At 49.0% G+C, this 14,066-nt stretch overlaps 1 protein-coding gene across 2 annotated transcripts in view; it reads left to right on the top strand.

The window, feature by feature from the left end:
• GDNF (glial cell derived neurotrophic factor) overlaps positions 1-14,066 on the top strand; it is a 60,005-nt gene that overhangs the window by 681 nt on the left and 45,258 nt on the right. The gene's annotated exons all lie outside the window — the stretch shown is intronic.

Raw genomic sequence — 14,066 nt, 5'->3', positions numbered from 1 at the left:
GTACAGTGCTCCGCACATAGTAAGCGCTCAATAAATACGATTGATTGATTGGTTGATTCATCCTTTTAATAATAATGTTGGTATTTTTGAAGCGCTTACTATGTACAGTGCTCCGCACATAGTAAGCGCTCAATAAATACGATTGATTGATTGATTGATTCATCCTTTTAATAATAATGTTGGTATTTTTGAAGCGCTTACTGTGTGCCAGGCGCCGGGGCGATTAGGTTGGCCCCCGTGGGGCTCACAGTCTTCATCCCCATTTTGCAGCTGAGGTCACCGAGGCCCAGAGAAGTGAAGTGACTTGCCCAAGGTCACACAGCTGACAAGTTGCGTGACCTCTGACTCTCGGGCCCACGCTCCTTCCACCAAGCCGAGCTGCTTCTCCACAGGCTTTTAGACTGCGAGCCCACTGGTGGGTAGGGACTGTCTCTATATGTTGCCAACTTGGACTTCCCGAGCGCTTAGCACAGTGCTCTGCACACAGTAAGCGCTCAATAAATACGATTGATTGATTCATTCATTTAGTTGTATTTATTGAGCGCTTACTTTTTGCAGAGCACTGCGCTAAGCGCTTGGGAAGTACAACTTGGCAACATACCCTTCCCAACAGCGGGCTCTCAGTCTAGAAGGGAAGGGCAGCCAACAAATAGTAATAATGGCATCTATTAAGCGCTTACTATGTGCAAAGCAATCAATCGTATTTATTGAGCGCTTACTGTGTGCAGAGCACTGTACTAAGCGCTTGGGAAGTACAAGTTGGCAACATATAGAGACGGTCCCTACCCAACAGTGGGCTCACAGTCTAAAAAGCCCTGTTCTAAGCGCTGGGGAGGTGACAAGGTGATCAGGTTGTCCCCCGGGGGGCTCACAGTTTTAATCCCCATTTTACAGATGAGGGAACTGAGGCACGGAGAAGTGAAGTGACTTGCCCAAAGTCACACAGCTGACAGTTGGCGGAGCCGGGATTTGAACCCATGACCTCTGACTCCAAAGCCCGGGCTCTTTCCACTGAGCCACGCTGCTTCTCTAAGCGCTTACTCTGTGCAAAGCGCTGTTCTAAGCGCTGGGGGGGTCACAAGGTGATCAGGTTGTCCCACCGGGGGCTCACGGGCTTCATCCCCATTTGACAGATGAGGGAACTGAGGCCCAGAGAAGTGAAGTGACTTGCCCAAAGTCACCCAGCTGACAATTGGCGCAGGCGGGATTTGAACCCACGACCTCTGACTCCAAAGCCCGGGCTCTTTCCTACAGAGCCACGCTGCTGGGCGCCTACTCTATTAGTCATCCTCACCATCAATAATCATAACAATAATAAGCGGATTAAGGCTATGTGCCAAGCACTGCTCTAAGCGCTGGGAGAGTTCCGAGGTCATCGGGTTGCTCACGGTCTTCAGCCCCATTTTACAGATGAGGGAACTGAGGCACGGCGAACTGAATAATAATAATAAAGTAATAATAGTATTCGTAAAGCGCTTACTATGTCCAAGCACTGTTCTAAGCGCTGGGAGAGTTCCGAGGTCATCGGGTTGGCCCGCGCGGGGCTCACTGCCTTCATCCCCATTTTACAGATGAGGGAACTGAGGCACGGAGAACTGAACAATAATAATAAAATAATAATGGTATTCGTAAAGTGCTTACTATGTGCCAAGCACTGTTCTAAGCGCTGGGAGAGTTCCGAGGTCCTCGGGTTGGCCCGCGCGGGGCTCACGGCCTTCATCCCCATTTTACAGATGAGGGAACTGAGGCACGGAGAACTGAACAATAATAATAAAATAATAATGGTATTCGTAAAGTGCTTACTATGTGCCAAGCACTGTTCTAAGCGCTGGGAGAGTTCCGAGGTCCTCGGGTTGGCCCGCGCGGGGCTCACGGCCTTCATCCCCATTTTACAGATGAGGGAACTGAGGCACGGAGAACTTAATAATAATAATAATAATAATAATAATAATGGTATTTGTGAAGCGCTTACTATGTGCCGAGCACTGCCCTAAGCGCTGGGGTGGGGGGAATACAAGGTGATCAGGTTGCCCCACATGGGGCTCACAGTCTTAATCCCCATTTTCCAGAAGAGGGACCTGAGGCGCGGAGAAGTGAATAATAATGTTGATGGTATTTATGAAGCGCTTACTATGGGCCAAGCACTGTTCTAAGCGCTGGGATAGTTCCGAGGTCATTGGCCTTCACCCCCATTTTCCGGATGAGGGAACTGAAGCATTGAGGACTGAAAATAATAATAATAGTATTTGTGAAGCGCTTACTATGGGCCAAGCACTGTTCTAAGCGCTGGGGGATACAAGGTGATCAGGTTGTCCCGCGTGGGGCTCACGGTCTTCATCCCCATTTTCCAGATGAGGGAACTGAGGCGCGGAGAATAATAATAATAATGATGATGATGGTATTTGTGAAGCGCTTACTCTGTGCCCAACACTGTTCTAAGCGCTGGGGGAGTTCCGAGGTCATCCCCATTTTACAGATGAGGGAACTGAAGCACTGAGAACTGAATAATAATATTACTAATGATAATAAAAATAATAGTATTTGTGAAGCGCTTACTATGTGCCAAGCACTGTTCTAAATGCTGGGGGAGTTCCGAGGTCATCGGATTGTCCCGCGCGGGGCTCACGGTCTTCATCCCCATTTTTCAGATGAGGGAACTGAAGCACTGAGAACTGAATAATAATAATAATTATAATGGTACTTGTTAAGCGCTTACTATGTGCCAAGCACTGTTCTAAGCGCTGGGGGGATACAACGTGATCAAGTTGTCCCACGTGGGGCTCACAGTCTTAATCCCCATTTTACAGATGAGAGAACTGAAGCACTGAGAACTGAATAATAATAATAATTATAATGGTACTTGTTAAGCGCTTACTATGTGCCAAGCACTGTTCTAAGCGCTGGGGAATACAAAGTGATCAGGTTGTCCTGCATAGGGCTCACAGTCTTAATCCCCACTTTACAGATGAGGTAACTGAGGCTCAGAGAACTGAATATATGATGCCAATTTGTACTTCCCAAGCGCTTAGTACAGTGCTCTGCACACAGTAAGCGCTCAATAAATACGATTGATGATGATGATGAATAATAATAATTATTATAATGGTACTTGTTAAGCGCTTACTATGTGCCAAGCACTGTTCTAAGCGCTGGGGGGATACAAGGTGATCAGGTTGTCCCGCGTGGGGCTCACAGTCTTAATCCCCATTTTACAGATGAGAAAACGAAGCACAGAGAACTGACTAATAATAATAATAATAGTAATAATAATGGTATTTGTCAAGTGTTCTTTCTATGTGCCAAGCACTGTTCTAAGCGCTTGGGGAGTTCCGAGGTCATCGGGTTGTCCCGCGCGGGGCTCACGGTCTTCATCCCCATTTTACAGATGAGGGAATTGAAGCACGGAGAAGTGAACAATAATGATGCTGTTGTTATTTTTGAAGCGCTTACTATGTGCCAAGCACTGTTCTAAGCGCCGGGGGAGTTACGGGGACAACGGTTTGCCCCGCGCGGGGCTCCCAGTATTCATCCCCATTTTACAGATGAGGGAACTGAAGCACAGAGAACTGAATAATAATAATAATAATAATAATAATAATAATAATAGTAATAATGATATTTGTCAAGCGCTTACTGTGTGCCAGGCACTGTTCTAAATCTGGGATAATAATAATAATAATAATAATAATAATAATAATGTCATTTATTAAGCGCTTACTATGTGCAAAGCACTGTTCTAAGCGCTGGGGAGGTTACAAGGTTGTCCCACGGGGGGCTTACACTCTTAATCCCCATTTTTACAGAAGAGGTAACTCAGGCACAGAAAAGTGAAGTGACTTGCCCAAAGTCACACAGCTAAGTGGCGGAGGCAGGATTTGAACCCATGACCTCCGACTCCAAAGCCCGGGCTATTTCCACGGAGCCGATAGTTCCGAGGTCATCAGGTTGGCCCGCGCGGGGCTCACAGTCTTCATCCCCATTTTCCAGACGAGGGAACTGAAGCACGGAGAACTGAATAATAATAATAATAATAATAATGATAGTAATAATGATATTTGTCAAGCGCTTACTATGTGTCAGGCACTGTTCTAAATCTGGGATAATAATAATAATAATGTCATTTATTAAGCGCTTACTATGTGCAAAGCACTGTTCTAAACGCTGGGGAGGTTACAAGGTGATCAGGTTGTCCCACGGGGGGCTCACACTCTTAATCCCCATTTTTACAGAAGAGGTAACTCAGGCCCAGAGAAGTGAAGTGACTTGCCCAAAGCCACACAGCTGACAAGTGGCGGAGGCAGGATTTGAACCCATGACCTCTGACTCCTAAGCCCCGGGCTATTTCCACGGAGCCGATAGTTCCGAGGTCATCAGGTTGGCCCGCGCGGGGCTCACAGTCTTCATCCCCATTTTACAGATGAGGGAACTGAGGCACGGAGAAGTGACTAATAATGATGATGGCATTTACGAAGCGCTTACTATGTGCTAAGCACTGTTCTAAGCGCTGGGCTGGATACAAGCGAATCGAGTTGGACACAGTCCCTGTCCCACGTGGGGCTCCCAGTCTTAAACCCCGTTTTCCAGATGAGGAAAGAGAGGCCCAGAGAAGTGACTCGCCCAAGGTCACGCAGCAGACGTGTGGCGGAGTCGGGATTAGAACCCAAGACCTTCTAACTCCCAAGCCCGAGCTCTGACCACTGCGCCTCACAGTCTTAAACCCTGTTTTACAGATGAGGTAACTGAGGCCTAGAGAAGTGAAGTGGCTTGCCCAAGGGCAGCCGGCAGACAAGTGGCGGGGCCGGGATTAGAACCCACGTCCTACTTTCTGCCTCCCTCCCTGTCCTGGGGAGCAAGTAGGGGCGGCAGGCGCGGAGCAGATCCGGGGCGATGCATAAAGCTGACAGAAGCGCAGCCAGGGCGTCTCGTACAGTGCCCTGCGCTCAATAATAATAATAATATGTTGGTATTTGTTAAGCGCTTACTATGTGCCAAGCACTGCCCAGTAAGCGCTCTATAAATTCAACCGTATCTACTGAACGCTTAGTGTGTGCAGAGCACTGTACTAAGCGCTTGGAAAGTACCACACAGCAAATAAAATATAGCACTGATCGATTGAACGAGAAGTAGAGAAATAAAGGGAGACCTCTGGCCCACGGGCTTTAGCAGAGTTTTAACCTCCTCTAAAGCAGAAAGGTTGCTTTTGCATTTCTGCTTAATAATAATGATAATAATAATAATAATAATAACGGTATTTATGTTTCCGAGCTCCCAGTAAGGCTTTTTGCATATAGTGGGAGCTCAAGGCGGAACTCCTCACCGACTAGGCGCCCAATAAATAGCCGAAATCGCCCACGGTGAAGGGGAGAGCTGTTGGGAAGTTGCGAGGGTAGAGGCTGTTCTCCACAAGAGGCAAAGTGCTGGAGTACAGCGCTTAGTACAGTGCTCTGCACATAGTAAGCGGTCAATAAATACGATTGATTGATTGATTGATTGGAGCGCTCTGGGCTTCGCAGGGGTCATTAATGATAATAATAATAATAATAATAATAATAATAATAATAATAATAATGGCATTTGTTAAGCGCTTACAATGTGCCATGCACTGCTCTGAGCGCCGGGGTAGATACAAGGTAATCAGGTTGTTCCACTTGGGACTCACAGTCATAATCCCCATTTTACTGATGAGGTCACTGAGGCCCAGAGAAGTGAAGTGGCTTGCCCAAAGTCACACAGCTGATAAATGGCGGAGCAGGATTAGAACCCGCATCCTCCGGCTCCCAAGCTCGGGCTCTTGCCACTAATAATAATAATAATAGTATTTGTTAAGCGCTTACTATGTGCGAAACACTGTTCTAAGCGCTGGGGGGATACAAGGTGATCAGGTTGTCCCACGGGGGGCTCACAGTCTTCATCCTCATTTTACAGATGAGGTCACTGAGGCACAGAGAAGTGAAGTGCCCAAGATCACACAGCTGACACCGGGTGGAGCGGGATTAGAACCCAAGACCTGTGACTCCCAAGCCCGGGATCTTTCCACTGAGCCACGCTGCTTCTCATTTATCGAGGTTTTGTTCTTTGGGGGACCAACCTATGGACCTTGGGATACCTCCTGCCCCCGATCAGGCCCGGGGAACCCCCTCTCTCTTCCTCCTTCTCCTTCATTCATTCAGTTCATTCATTCGTATTTATTGAGCGCTTCCTGCGTGCAGGGCGCTGAACTAAGCGCTTGGGAAGTACAAGTCAGCAACACAGACAGCGGGCCAGAAGTGGGGAGACAGACATCAAAGTAAACAGGAATCGGTAGCATCAATATCAATAAATACAATTAGAGAGATATACACATCATTAACAAAATCAATAGAATGATAAATATATACATAACGGGCTTGGGAGTCACGGGTCGTGGGTTCTAATCCTGCTCCGCCTCTTATCAGCTATGTGACCTTAGGCAAGCCACTTCACATCGCTGGGCCTCAGGTCCCTCATCTGTAAAATGGGGATGAAGACTGGGAGCCCCACGTGGGACAGCCTGATTACCTCGCATCTACCCCAGCGCTTGGAGCAGTGCTTGGCACATAGCGCTTCACAAATACCATCATTTTCCAGATCTTAGAATAGTGCTTGACACATGGTAAGCGCTTAACAAATCCTATCATTATTAGATACACACAAGTGCTGCGGGGAGGGGACGGGGGGTAGAGCAGAGGGAGGGAGTGGGAGCGATGGGGAGGGGGAGCACAGGAAAAAGGGGGCTTAGTCCGGGAAGGCGTCTCTTCCTGCTCCTCCTTCTCCTCTTCCTCCTCCTCCCCATTCTCCTCCTCCTCTCCCTTCTCCTCCTCCTCCTCCTCTCCCTTCTCTTCCTCCTCCTCTCCCTTCTCCTCCTCCTCTCCCTCCTCTTCCCCTCCTCCTCTCCCTTCTCCTCCTCCTCTCCCTTGTCCTCTTCCCCCTCCTCCTCCTCTTCTTCCTCCTCCTCCTCCTCCTCCTCCTCCTCTCCCTTGTCCTCCTCCTCTCCCTCCTCTTCCCCTCCTCCTCTCCCTTCTCCTCCTCCTCTCCCTTGTCCTCTTCCCCCTCCTCCTCCTCTTCTTCCTCCTCCTCCTCCTCCTCTCCCTTGTCCTCTTCCCCCTCCTCCTCCTCTTCCTCCTCCTCCTCTCCCTTCTCCTCCTCTCCCTTCTCCTCCTCCTCTCCCTCCTCCTCTTCTCTTCCTCTTCCCCCTCCGCCTCTCCCTTCGCCTTTCCCTCCTCCTCCTCTCCCTTCTCCTCCTCCTCTCCCTCCTCCTCTTCTCTTCCTCTTCCCCCTCCGCCTCTCCCTTCGCCTTTCCCTTATCCTCCTCTCCCTTCTCCTCCCCTCCTCCTCCTCCTCTCCCTCCTCCTCCTCTCCCTTCTCTTCCTCCTTTCCCTCCTCCTTCCCCTCTCCCTTCTTCTCCTCCTCCTCTCCCTTCTCCTCCTCTCCCTTCTCCTTTTCCTCTCCCTTCTCCTCCTCCTCTCCCTTCTCCTCCTCCTCCTCCTCTCCCTTCTCCTCCTCTTACCCCTCCTCCTCTTCCCCCTCCTCCTCCCCCTCCTCCTCTCCCTTCTCCTTTCCCTTATCCTCCTCTCCCTTCTCCTCCTCTCCCTTCTCCTCCCCTCCTCCTCCTCTCCCTCCTCCTCCTCCTCTCCCTTCTCCTCCTCCTCCTCTCCCTTCTCCTCCTCCTCTCCCTTCTCCTCCTCCTTTCCCTCCTCCTCCCCCTCTCCCTCTCCCTTCTCCTCTCCCTTCTTCTCCTCCTCCTCTCCCTTCTCCTCTCCTTCCTCCTCCTCTCCCTTCTCCTCCTCCTCCTCTCCCTTCTCCTCCTCCGCTCCCTCCTCCTCTCCTCCCTCCTCCTCTCCCTTCTCCTTTCCCTTCTCCTCCTCTCCCTTCTCCTCTTCGCCTTCCCCCAGTCAGAACCGCTCTCCGGCCTTCTGGATCAGCGTCACCACCGTTTCTTTTAACGCGGCCTGGGCCAGGAGCCTCCACCAGGGGGATCCCCAGGCTTGGGACGGGGAAAGGGGATTGGAGAGACTCCCCCTTTGGATTCGGTCACCTTGGGAAACCTCCGGGATGGGTAATTATATATATATGATGGTACTTGTTAAGCGTTTACTATGTGCAAAGCACTGTTCTAAGCGCTGGGTGGATACAGGGTGATCAGGTTGTCCCACGTGGGGCTCACAGTCAATCCCCATTTTACAGATGAGGGAACTGAGGCCCAGAGAAGTGAAGTGACTTGCCCAAAGTCACACAGCTGACAATTGGCAGAGCCGGAATTTGAACCCACGACCTCTGACTCCAAAGCCCGTTCATCGCGCCCCCTCCTCCCACCCCCAGTAGAGCAGAAAATTCCCTGCGGAGCCAAACTGGAGTCATCCCCAGGGCCGGGGAGATGGGGGAGACGCTCTAACTTTCTGCTCTCGAAGCTCTCGCTTCCTATAGCAGCGTGGTGTAGTGGATAGAGCACGGGCCCGGGAGGTAAAAGGGCGTGGGTTCGAATCCCGCTCTGCCACTTGTCTGCTGCATGACCTCAGGTAAGTCACTTCACTTCTCTGGGCCTCAGTGACCTCAACTGTAAAATGGGGATGGAGACTGTGAGACTTATGCAGGACATGCGCTGTATCCAAACTGATTTGTCCTTATCTACTCCAGCGCTCAGTACAGTGCCTGGCACATAGTACGCGCTTAACAAATACCATTATTATTACTGTTGTTATAGCCGGCTCCCGGAAGACTACGCAGTCCTAAACTGCGAAACAGCGTGGCTTAGTGGCAACACCCCGGGTTTGGAAGTCAGAGGATGTGGGTTCTAATCCCGCCTCCTCTACTTGTCTGCTGGGTGACCTTGGGCAAGCCATTTCACTTCTCTGTGCCTCGGTTAGCTCATCTGTCAAATGGGGATTAAGACTGTGAGCCCCATGTGGGACAACCTGATGACCTTGTATATAACTCAGCGCTTAGGACAGCGCTTGGCACATAGTAAGCGCTTAACGAATACCATCATTAGTATTAGAAACATTTATTCTCCACCACTGAATTCTCCATTTTCCGCGCCAGTGAATTTGTGATTTTTTTTTTAACCCGTGCAACGTTAGTGGATTTTCATTTTATTCCAAGCAGGGGATTGGGAGAAACTGCACCCCTCCCATCCCCACCCCCAACTCCACACCCACATATTGCCTCCCAGCCCCCTTTTTCCATTCATTAATTCATTAATTCATTAATTAATTATTGAGCACAGACTGTGTGCAGAGCACTGTACTAAGCACTTGGGAAGTACAGTTGAGAAACAGATAGAGACAATCCCTACCCAACAGTGGGCTCGCTGTCTAGAAGGGGGAGACAGACAACAAAACAAAACAAGTAGACAGGCATCAATAGCATCAAAATAATTGACTAGAATTATATATATATGCATCATTAATAAAATAAATAGAATAATAAATAGGTACATATATACATACATTTCCCCCCCACAAAGGATGCTGTTCCTTTAGGGTCCAGGGTCCCCAGGGGTCAGGGAAAGAGGTGCTAAAAGCGGAGAGAGAACTCCTCCTGACCAGCTGGCCCTCTCTGCAGGATAGGGGAGAATGGAATAACTGGGCAGAGGGAGGAGGAGGATTGTAATAATAATAATAATAACTTCATTATTATTATTATTGTGGTATTTGTTAAGCGCTTACAATGTGCCAAGCACTGTTCTAAACGCTGGGGTAGATACAGGGTAATCACGTTGTCCCATGTGGGGCTCACACTTTTAATCCCCATTTTACAGATGAGGTAACTGAGGCACAGAGAAGTTAAGTGACTTGCCCCAAATCACACAGCATGGTGGGGAGAAACTTAATTTCCCAGGGCAAGGCCCACAGCTGGGGTTGTGACTGGGTGGGTCTGGAGACACTCAGCTCAGGCCCTTCCCTGTGTCTGGATAATTTTCTCCTCTTCCTCCTCCTCCTCCAGAGGAAGGGCATCTTCGTTAATCCAGCGCTTAGAACAGTGCTTGGCACATAGTAAGCGCTTAACAAATAAAATCATTATTATTAAACACGGGGACAAGGGATTTTCCAGCGGTGGGGAAAAGCGTGTGGAGGCGTTAAAAGGAAGGCCTGGTTCATACAATCCTATTTATCGGGTGCTTACTGGGTGCAGAGCACTGTACTAAGCGCTTGGGAAAGTACAGCCCAGCAATAAAGAGAGAAAGTCCCTGCCCACCACAAGCTCACAGTTTGGAGGTGGGCCGGGGGAAGACAGACATCAATACAAGTCAAGAGGCATCAATATAAATAAATAAAATTACAGAGCTCTACTTAAGTCCTGTGAGGCGCGTTATTCCACTTTAGCCTGCACTACTCAGAGGGGCTGGTCTGATGATGATGACAATGGTTTTCATTATTATAATATATTATTATGTATAAATAGTATATATCATCATATAAAATTACATAATAATAATAATAATGGCATTTGTTAAGCACTTACTATGTGCCAAGCACTGTTCAAAGCATTGGGGGAGATGCAATGTAATCGGGTTGGACAAATCCCTGTCCCACATGGGGCTCAGTCTCAATCCCCATTTTATAGATGAGGTGACTGAGGCCCGGAGAAGTTAAGTGACTTGCCCAAGGTCACACAGCAGACGTCCTCCACAACTCCCTACCCCCCGGAGCAGAACAGCAGTGTGGCCTAGTGGATAGAGCCCGGGCCTGGGAATCAGCAGGGCATGGGTTCAATTCCAGCTCCACCACTTGTCAGCTGTGTGACCTTGGGCAGGTCATTTTCGCTTCTCTGGGCCTCAGTTCCCTCATTCGTAAAATGGGGGTGGAGACTGTGAGCCCCACGTGAGACAACCTGCTGACCTCGTATCTACCCCAGCGCTTAGAACAGTGGTTGGCACATAGTAAACGCTTAACAAATACCATTATTATGAACAGTGCTCAGCGCTTAGAACAGTGCTTGACACATAGTAAGGGCTTAAATACCATTGTTATAAACAGTGCTTAGCGCCTAGAACAGTGCTCAGCACTTAGAACAGGGCTTGGCACATAGTAAGGGCTTAACAAATATCATTATTATAAACAGTGCTTATTGCTTCGAACAGTGCTTGGCACATAGTAAGCGCTTAACAAATATCATTATTATAAACAGTGCTCATTGCTTCAAACAGTGCTTGGCACATAGTAAGCGCTTAAATATCATTATTATAAACAGTGCTCAGCACTTGGAACAGTGCTTGGCACATAGTAAGCACTTAACAAATACCATTATTATAAACAGTGCTCAGCGCCTAGAACAGTGCTCAGTGCTTAGAACAGTGCTTGGCACATAGGAAGCGCTTAACAAATACCATTATTATAAACCGTCTCTATATGGGACCATCTCTATATGTTGCCAACTTGTACTTCCCAAGCGCTTAGTACAGTGCTCTGCACACAGTAAGTGCTCAATAAATACGATTGAATGAATGAACAGTGCTCAGCTCCTAGAACAATGCTCAACGCTTAGAACAATACTTGGCACATAGTAAGCATTTAACAAATACCATTATTGTTATTATTATTATTATTATTATTTTCTGGTCTTCAGTTCTCTCACCTGTCAAATGGGGATGAAGACTGTGAGTTCCACGTGGGACAACCTGCTTACCTTGTATCTTCCCCAGCGCTTAGAACAGTGCTTGGCACATAGTGAACGCTTAACAAGTACCATTATTATTACTATTATTATTATTCTTCTCTGGGTCTCAGTTCCCTCACCTGTCAAACGGGTATGGAGACCGGGGTCCCCACGAGGGACAGGGGCGGTGTCCACCCCGATTGGCTTGTCTCCACCTCTGTGCTTAGTACAGTGCCTGGCATATGTAGTATGTGCTTAACAAATACCCGACCGACCGACAGACAGACATAGAGAGAGGGGCAGAAGGAGAGACAGAAAGAGGAAAGAGATTTAGGGGTAGAGAGACAGCGCTCAACCCGCAATCTGCGATAATAATAATAGTAATAGTATTTGTGAAGCGCTTACTAAGGGTCCAAGCCGTGTTGTAAGCGCCACTCCCCTCCTCCCAACCCCTCTTAGTTGTGTGAAGTTGTGTGAAGGTGCAAGAAACCCCAAGGTCACCAAATGACCCCCACCCGGCTCCCCCGGGGCTCCCTGTGCTCCCCACCGCTCAGGGGGTTGGGGCAGGGACAGGAAAGGATGGAGACGTTTGGGAACGGGTGCACACACACACCCCCAGACACACACACAGACCCACACCAAGGCACAGACACATACAGAGACACATACATGCAGAGACACATACCCAGACACACACAGACACAGATACACACAGACACAGACACACACACCGAGGCACAGACACATACAGCGTGGCCCAGTGGAAAGAGCCCGGGCTTGGGAGTCAGAGGTCATGGGTTCGAATCCCCGCTCCGCCACTTGCCAGCTGAGTGACCTTGGGCAAGCCATTTCACTTCTCTGGGCCTCAGTGGCCTCATCTGTAAAAGGGGGATTAAGACTGTGACCCCCCAGGTGGGACAACCTGATCACCTTGTATCCCCCCCAGCGCTTAGAACAGTGCTCTGCACATAGTAAGCGCTTAGCAAATACCACCGTTATTATACGGAGACACACACACACACACACACACACACACACACACACACACTCACAGACACACCCAGGCACACACACACACAGACACACACAGAGACACACACAGAGACACAGACACACACTGAAGCACACACAGAGACACACACAGAGACACACAAACAAACACCCTGCCCTACCTCCAACCGGTCCCGTGGGTAGGGGCAGGTCCTGTTCCCCTCCCCAGCCCCCCAGCCGGGTTTCAGGGGTTTCGCTCCTCAGTTGGGCTCTGCTGGGCATTGATTTCCCCCGCCATTGATTGACCGGGAGCTCATCATCATCATCATCATCTAATAATAATAATAATAATTTATAATATATATAATAATCATAATTTGTGGAGCGCTTACTATGTGCCAAACCCTGTTCCAAGCACTGGGGGATACAAGGTCATCAGGTTGTCCCACATAGGGCTCACAGTCTTCATCCCCATTTTACAGATGAGGGAATTGAGGCCCAGACTAGTTAAGTGACTTGCCCAATGTCAGGATCAGCATCATCATCATCATCATCATCGTATTTGTTCAGCACTTACTCTGGGCCAGGCACTGTACTAAGCGCTGGGGTGGAGATGAGACAATGGGGTTGGACACAGTCCCTGTCCCCCGTAGGGCTCACCGTCTACACCACCCATTTTACAGATGCTGATGATGATGATGATGATGGCACTTATTAAGCGCTTACTTACTATGTGCAAAGCACTGTTCTAAGCGCTGGGGAGGTTACAAGGTGATCAGGTTGTCCCACAGGGGGCTCACAGTCTTAATCCCCATTTTACAGATGAGGTCACTGAGGCCCAGAGAAGTGAAATGACTTGCCCAAGGTCACACAACAGACAAGTGGCAGAGGCAGGATTAGAATCTGACTCCCAAGCCTAGTGCAAAGAGCCTGGGGTCGGGGACCACCTGGCCTGCTGTGTGTCCTCGGGCAAGCTGCGCAACCTCTCTGAGCCCTAGTTTCCTCCCGGGCAAAAGGGGGAGGGAGCTCGCCAGGCTCTATCTCAGAGGGCCCTTGGGAAGGAGAAAGTGATGCGAAGGGTTTGGAGGTCATAGAATAATAATGATGGCATTTGTTAAGCGCTTACTATGTGCCAAGCACTGTTCTAAGCACTGGGTACTTTGAAGATGTAACTATCAGGGGGATTCCCCCCCAAGGCAGACGGAGCGCAGGAGCCGGACCCGGGCTCTGAGGGATGGGATGGCCAAGCTGGATGGGGAGGACGGTGGCAATGGAAGGGGGATAATAATAATAATAATAATAATAATAATAATAATAATAATAATAATAATGACATTTATTAAGCGCTTACTATGTGCAAAGCACTGTTCTAAGCCCTGGGGAGGTTACAAGGTAACCAGGTTGTCCCACATGGGGCTCACAGTTTTCATCCCCATTTTACAGATGAGGTAACTGAGGCACAG

The sequence above is a fragment of the Tachyglossus aculeatus genome, chromosome 3, assembly GCF_015852505.1.
Source record: "Tachyglossus aculeatus isolate mTacAcu1 chromosome 3, mTacAcu1.pri, whole genome shotgun sequence".
NCBI classification, from domain to species: Eukaryota; Metazoa; Chordata; class Mammalia; order Monotremata; family Tachyglossidae; genus Tachyglossus; species Tachyglossus aculeatus.
Note: the sequence above shows the minus strand (reverse complement) of the source record. Positions and strands in the feature narration are given on the sequence as shown.